The 8,034-nt window shown below is 32.8% G+C and overlaps 1 long non-coding RNA gene across 2 annotated transcripts; it reads right to left on the bottom strand.

Annotated features, from left to right (window-relative positions):
- Window positions 1-285: 285 nt before the first annotated feature.
- Window positions 286-7,162, bottom strand: LOC145249528 (uncharacterized). 2 transcript variants are annotated; one of them, XR_013863542.1, is made up of 3 exons: window positions 7,003-7,162; window positions 3,708-4,100; window positions 286-1,416 (listed from the first exon to the last, which is right to left on the bottom strand). It is a non-coding gene; the product is annotated as an uncharacterized LOC145249528 (long non-coding RNA). The 2 variants fall into 2 exon arrangements; XR_013863543.1 differs by having other exon boundaries at window positions 3,300-4,100.
- Between the last annotated feature and the right edge of the window lie 872 nt (window positions 7,163-8,034).

Genomic DNA, 8,034 nt, shown 5'->3' on the forward strand with positions numbered 1-8,034 from the left:
TGGCTTTCTAAAGAATCTACAGTTTACTGACCTTGTTGAAATACTAACGTTATTATTCAGAAACCCATTCTTATCATGAAAAAGGGGTTCTTTGTTTGTTTACTATTCTGTACTTTCACCTAACAATTTAATAAATAAACAAACTTAACAAATTGAAAATCTCATTGGAAGTTATATTACTGATGAAAGTTTAATATCAGGGACAAAATCTGATCAAAAACTGTTAGCTGCTAACTTTGAATTGGGTATTCTTCTGGTTTGCCAATATTTATCAAATTATCAGTATTTATGTTTTGCCCCAATTCGCAATGATAACTTTTTTGTTGTGAAAGAAAATTAGCTATTAAAGCTCTGGGTACTTATACAGAATAGTACAGAACATGCTGAAATAATGATGTTATTATTTTGAAAATCATACTTTATTGAGAACTTCCTCACCCAATTGAACTACATAGTTTGGGGTTCAATATTGATGAGGGGCCTGTTAGCAGCTTGTAAAAATTACATGTTTTCTAAGCAGAAACAAAGAATATAAAAAGGGACAAGCATAATGTGGTGGTGAATTAGTTCACTTGTCACTTGGTTTCAGCTGTTTTGTAGTGTGGCTCCTGGCTTGGCTAGGGTTATAAATTATGATGAAAGAAAGAGAGTGAATAGACAAACAACTAAGTTTTATATTTCTTATCTCACCTCCACAAAGACTTTTCACACTGGCTCGCTAAAAGAATCGCTCAAACTAGCAGAAGCATTTTCATTTTAAGTTGACCCATTTAAAAAAGCCTAGCCCGCACTCCTACCAGTGTAATTGTGTGTGTGTATGGGATGACTTAGAACACCATGGCACCATCTTCATACCTCCCTCCCTCACTCACACACACACACACACACACACAAAAAAAAAAAATAAAACAAAAAAAAAACAGTTATCAGTCTGACAATAAAGTTCTTGCGGTTTTGCAGTTTTTAACTTTTAAATTCAAATGAATATATCTCGGTTCAAACAAAAATTTATTGATTGAAATAAGCACCATCACAATAAACATTATTTCCAATGCAAAACAAGTGTATTTATGCCAGTAAGGTAAAATTCTTGTGTTTTTGGTAGTGATGAAGTCACTGAAGGCGTTTTTTTTTTTATATTGTTTAGATTTTTTAAGCATTTCTCATGCAGAAAGTTGTCAAGATGCTTGAAAAAGTGGTAGTCGGTAGGTGAGAGGTCTGGAGAGTATGGTGGATGAGGTAATTTCCTAGCCCAATTTGTTCAACTTCTGCAGGGTCGTTTTAGCAACGTGCGGTTGGGCATTGCCATGGAGGAGAATTTGGCCTTTTCTGTTGACTAATGTTGGGTGTTGTTGTCAAAGTTTCTGATGTATTTCATCCGTTTGTTGACAGTACTTCCCCGCAGAATGGTTTCACCTGCATTAAAAAAAAAAATGTAATTAGATGAGACCAGTCACAGACCACCAAACAGTCAGCATGACCTTCTTTTGGTGCAGCTCTAGCTTCGGCAAGTGCTGTTGAGCTTTGTCAGCATCTAACCACTGAGCTGAGTGTCACCGGTTGTCGTAAAGAACCCACATTTCATTGCAAGTCACAACCCAGTCGAGAAACGGGCCGTTCTTGTTGCGTAAATAAAGGGAAGATGACACTTCATAACGGTATTTCTTTTGGTTGTCGGTCAATGCGTCAATGCACCCATTTATCGTTTTTTTGTCTTTCCAATCTTTCCCAAGTGGTTGGAAATCATCGTATACATCATGTATATGTTATGACTAATTCAGAAGCAAGTCGTGCATGGATTGACTTCAAAAAAGGCTCTTAATTCATTGTTGTCAACATATGGCCAACAACCAATACGCTTATCATCTTCAAGGCTCTCACCATTGCCACAAAATTTCTTAAACCACCATTGTGTGTTCAGTAGTGGCTTCTGGGCTAAACGCTTTGTTGATATCGCAAGCTGCTTCAGCAGCTTTTTGGCCTAGCTTGAATTGAAATAAAAAATTATGCGAATTTGCATTTTTCCATCTTGTATTCAGCGTTCTGAAAAGAGGACATAATAGTTTTAAAACGGTTGTAATTTAAATGGTTAGATAGCGCGAAAAACGCTCTTTAAAATGATATATAAAGTAAAAGTTATTATAACGAAAACTTATTTGAAAATACATCATTTGAAATCAATAGGTAAACATTAATCAGAAGGGACTTTTCCAGTGCATTCACCGTAAAGTAGCAGCCGCGTTCAGTAGAAACCGAAACTTAAAAAGACACGCGCAACTTGAAAATTGACCACAAATAAAAGTAAATTTTTGTCTTTTTTGAAAGAAAATTATTTTTAAAACTTATATTTATTTCGAACGAATGGAGATGACGGGCCTTGGAGATTGAAGTTCGGGGCGAACGCTGAAATTGAATAGGTACATCTAAGCGCACGCACGATAGATATACCCCCCCCCCCTCATAAGAGGATGTAACTTGAATATTATCGTCATAAATTTTGTACCATGCAAAAGAAGAAGCCGAAAATAAACTGTTAACGTTTTTTTTTGTTTTATTTTTCAGGATAGAAAAATAATGAAAATCTGAGACTAAAATCGTGTTTACTCTATCGACGCTTTAAAACAACATAGAAATTGAAGTGTTTTTAAAATATTATTTTTTATGAATTTTATCTCCAACAAAAATGAATGATATACAAATAGATAAATTGGTTTGGGATGATCGATGACATTTTTAGGAAGAATTTTTTTTTTTAATGTATGAACTATTAAGCGAGAAAAATGGCGGTGCTGAAAAAGAAATTGTGTTTGTTATTGTAATCGGACCGCGTATAACTGGCGTATATAAAGATGTCAGAAGTTGATTTTTCTCCAAATTATCGATATATGATTATATTTTAATTTTACGAACAAAAAAGACGAAAATATTTTATGGCTTTGATTATTTTTTAAGTTTGAATGACGACCACCTTGATTTCGATTAACCGATATGGCGTCCTATTATTTGAAACAACAAATCAGAAAATAATCGGTTTAGAGATTTTAAGCGAGTGTGTTAGGATTTATGTGAAATTGTTAAGTAATGATTTCTTAAAACAAACAAATACTTAATACGCAGTAAATGCGTAGAAAAGTGACACATATGCTGCCATTTTGTTGTTGGAGCGTTTTGTTTTATGTCTACAACTACGTCCGCGCGTCGTCTATAAATAGAGACGTCGTGCGAATTAGTTAACTTTTTTTTTTTTTCCTTCTTCTTTCCTTTCCCTACCGACATTTGCAAAATGACTGATACCGAACCTTCTCCAACTCCAGTAACGCCTATAAGAAGTGAAACTCTTATTTTTCATTCTCCCCAAACGGCAACGGATCTCCAAGCATTAAACTTAGAGGATTTATTGTATTTAACGCAAGATCAGCGCAAATTACTAAGCTTTTTGGGAAGTCACAATTTAATAGCTGCTTCACTAACATGTGTATGTCACACAAAAATGACCCTGAGAAGCATGAGTAGAGGCGACGGGTTCTTTTGGCAGTGCCCAACTAGTTCCTGCAGAGTCGTGTGTTCCATACGAACGGGCAGTTTATTTTACGGATCAAACGTGCAATTAAAAAAGTTACTTCTATTCATATATTTATGGGCCTACGAATTGAACACTAATAACATAATAAAAAGAGAATGCGGGATGAATTCAACTGTTACATTACGTTATTGGAAAATGTTTGTTCGTAATGTTTGCGTGGAACATTTTCTTACACATCCACAAATAATTGGCGGAGATGGGTGCACAATCGAAATAGACGAAAGTCTGTCTCCTCCCAGCAGAAACAAGATTGGACGAATTGTAAGTCATCTGTGGGTTTTCGGAGGGTACGAAGAGTCGGCTAAGGGAGGATTTTTGGTTATGGTGCCTTCCAGAGATTCCGCGACTCTTGTAGGCTTGATTAAGAAATTTATTCGTCCAGGAACCACCATTATTTCAGGATCTTGGCGTCCTCAAGATCGGCTCGGACTTCAAGGATGCAACGATTTGCGAGTGAACCATAGGTGTAATTTTATGGATCCAACATCTCTTGGCGGTGATACTTTGTGGCAAGAGGCTAAAAGGAAAAATAACAGGGGTGAACATGGGGGAAATTCTTATTTAGCGGAATATATGTGGCGAAAGAAATTCGGAAATTCGCCATTAAAAAATATTTTTCAACACATAGCAGAAATATTTCCCGTTTAAATTATTTCAGTATTTTTTACAGTAGTTAACAAAAATTGGTAAAAAATGCAACAAATAAATGTTACCAAAGGAAATATGTTACTCTCTTTTTCCTATCTAAATAATAATTTTTTGGGTTGTCAAAAAATAAATATATAACAAATAAAGGGTTTGTATTACTGTACACATAGATTCGAAAAAGTTGTCAAAAAACAAATATATGACAAATAAATGTTATCAAAGGCAAGATAAGTTACTTTTCTGCCAAACTGGATATATTTTTTTGTGTTTTTATTCAATGTAACATTTATTCAGCTCGAAAAACATAGTGTTTACCGATGTATTCGAAAATTCAAGATGGCGTCTCACACCCTCTTTAACACCGTAAGTATGGAAAAAGGTGTTATAAATAAAAAAAACTATACAAAATACTATTAAAAACCCGCCGAATATATGTCAACCTATGTCACGGTAACATATATTGAGCGAGTTTTTAACAGTATTTTATCCGGTTTTTTATTTATAACATCTTTTCCCACACTTACCGTGTTAAAGGGAGAATAAGACGCCATCTTGAATGTTCCAATACATCGCTAAACACTGTATGGTTTTCGAGCTGAATAAACATGTTACATTGAGTAAAAACACGAAAAATATATCCAGTTTGGTAGAAAAGTAACTTATCTTGCCTTTTTAAACTTATTTGAAAAGTTTGGGTATGTTTTACAATCCACAAACTCGAGAAAGTGCTAAAAAATCAAATATATAAGAAATAAATGTTACCGAAGATAGATTACTCTTCTACCTAGCTGGATAAGCTTTGTGTTTTTACTTTATGTAAAATGTTTATTCGACTCGAAAAAACAACTAATGTTGAGCGGTACGTACACGAGTACAAGAAAAAATGGTCGCGTTACAAATAAGTTGCGGTCATTTTTCTTTGTGCTTGTGTGTGCCAGTCAACCGGCACAGTGGCACAGTGTGCCACTGTGCCGGTTGACTTTTTTCTAGCCGAATAAACATTTTACATTAAGTTAAAATACTAAAAACTTGTCCAGCTATGTAAAAGAGTAACCCATCTTGCTTTTGATAACATTTGTTATGTATTTGATTTCTTTTTAACATGTTTTCGAATCTCTGTGGATAGTAAAACATACCCAAAAGTTCTATTTCGTTATTTTTTCTTTTTGGAGCAGTTAAAGTTAAATAAGGGGGTAAAAAATAAATTCACAACAAATAATTGTTACCAAAGGCAAACGAACTTGCTCTTTTATCTACCTGGATAACTATTTTTTTAAGATAAAACTGATTATTAAGGCTCGACTTGATTCACCATTTTTTTTTTTTTTTCTCTCGTTTCAACTCGACAAGTTTTACACAACTTTTTTTTTTTTTTTTTTTTTTTTTAACTAACTAAGCCTTTTTAAATTTAAATAAGTTAAAACATATCCAGGTAGGTAAAAGAGTAACTTAGTTTTCCTTTGGTAACATTTATTTGATGTGCATTTATTTATTTAGTTGAGTTTGTATTACTGTACAGTGTACACACAGATTCGAAAAAGTTGTCAAAAAACAAATATATAACAAATAAATGATATCAAAGGCAAGATAAGTTACTTTTCTACCAAACTGGATATGTTTCCAGTGTTTTTATTTAATGTAACGTTTATTCAACTCGAAAAAATACTGTGTTTACCGATGTATTGGAAAATTCAAAATGGCGCCCGACTCTCTCTTTAACACGGTAAGGTTGGGAAAAGGTGCTATAAATATAAAACTAGACAAAATACTGTTAGAAACTCGCTCAATATATATTACCGTATGTTGACATATATTCGGTGGTTTTAATAGTATTTTGTCAAGTTTATTATTTATAACACCTTTTCCCGATCTTACCGTGTTAAAGAGAGAGTCGGGCGCCATTTTGAATTTTCCAATACATCGGTAAACAATGTATGTTTTTCGAGCTGAATAAACTTGTTACATTGAATAAAAACACGAAAAATATATCCAGTTTGGTAGAAAAGTAACTTATATTGCTTTTGATAACATTTATTTGTTATGTTTTTTGACAACTTTTTCGAAGTAATACAAACCCATTTAGTTATTTTTACCCCTTTTTGCTTTATTAGTTAAATCTGAAGTCGTTATTGTTTTTTTTTTTGTTTTTTTTTTTGTTTTTTTTTATCTTTTACTTGGTCAATGAAAATATGTCAATCTTTAGAACGTTAGAATAAATGATAGGTGACTTGACTACTACCATGTAAGACCTAGTTAATTGAATCGCCCATAAAATGTCAGCAATCGAGCAAAACAAAAAATTTCAATCGCTTTGCGGTTAAAACGAAAAATCGTCAAAAAACATGTTACCAAATAAGTTATTCTTCTACATATCTGAATAAGGTTTTTAATGTTTTAACTTTTTTAAGCGTTTTATTAATTTATTTTTTTTTTTTTAGTTTGAAACAAGTCGAGAGAGTTACTAAGTTACAGATAGAACAAAATGGCGAAAATGAGTCTGTCATCTTTAAAGTCTCGATAATCGCGCAATACTCGAAAATGAAACAAAATACTGATAGAAATTCACAGAATTTATGTCACGGTGAACAGAACAGTTACTTGGGTGGATTTCTATCAATATTTTAAACGTTTATTTACTTTTAAACAAAAGTAGTGTCGATTCTTTAAGTTAGAAACAAGATTGCTGACATTAAACACAGGGGAGTCGCGATTACCTAAACAACAGAAAATAAACAATACTGGTAAAAACCCAACTAATAAATGTCACCAACCGTGCAAAGAGGTAATCTACTGGTGTTTTTTTTATTTTTTGTATATATATATATAAAACACTTTAAAATAATTTAAAACATAAAAAATTCATCTCGAGTACGTTTTTACTGTCCACAGTCCTTCGAAAAAGTGGTAAAAAAATCAAATATATGATAAATAAATGTTACCAAAGGCAATATCCTCTTCTACCTAATTGGATAGATTTTTAGTGTTTTTACTGAATGGAAACTATTTATTCGTCTCGAAAAAAAAACAAGCGTTTTCAAAGGATACGCGACCACAAGAAAAAATGGCCGCGTAACAAATAGTGGCCACCTTTTCTTGTGGTCGCGTACCCTTTGAAAACGCTTGTTTTTCGAGCCGATTAAGCATTATAAATATGAGTAAAAACACTAAAAACCTACCCAGTTGGGCAGAAGTGTAACTTATCTTGCCTTTGGTAACATTTATTTATTATATATTTGATTTTTTTAACCACTTTTTCGTAGAACTGTGGACAATAAAACATACCCGCTACTGTTAATATTTCTTTGTTGTATATTTTATTTTTTGACCACTTTTTCGAATCTGTGTACAGTAATACACACACCCTATAATTTTAATAAAACAATTTTGCAATAAAAATAACATTAGATTTTTATAAAGTAAAATAGCTTTTTTTTTTTTTTTTTTTCGGGTTTGTATTACTGTACTACACAGATTCGAAAAAGTTGTCAAAAAACAAATATATTAGAAATAAATATTATCAAAGGCAAGATGAGTTACTTTTCTACCAAACTGGATACATTTTTTTGTTTTTATTCAATGTAACATGTTTATTCAGCTCGAAAAACATGCAGTGTTTACCGATGTATTGGAAAACTCAAAATGGCGCCCGACTCTCTCTTTAACACGGTAAGTTTGTTATAAATAACACCTTTTCCCGAACTTACCGTGTTAAAGAGAGAGTCGGGCGCCATTTTGAATTTTCCAATCGGTAAACAATGTATGTTTTTCGAGCTGAATAAACATGTTACATTGAATAAAAACAC

This window comes from Euprymna scolopes, chromosome 28 (assembly GCF_053919585.1).
Source record: "Euprymna scolopes isolate OS-2025 chromosome 28, ASM5391958v1, whole genome shotgun sequence".
NCBI classification, from domain to species: Eukaryota; Metazoa; Mollusca; class Cephalopoda; order Sepiida; family Sepiolidae; genus Euprymna; species Euprymna scolopes.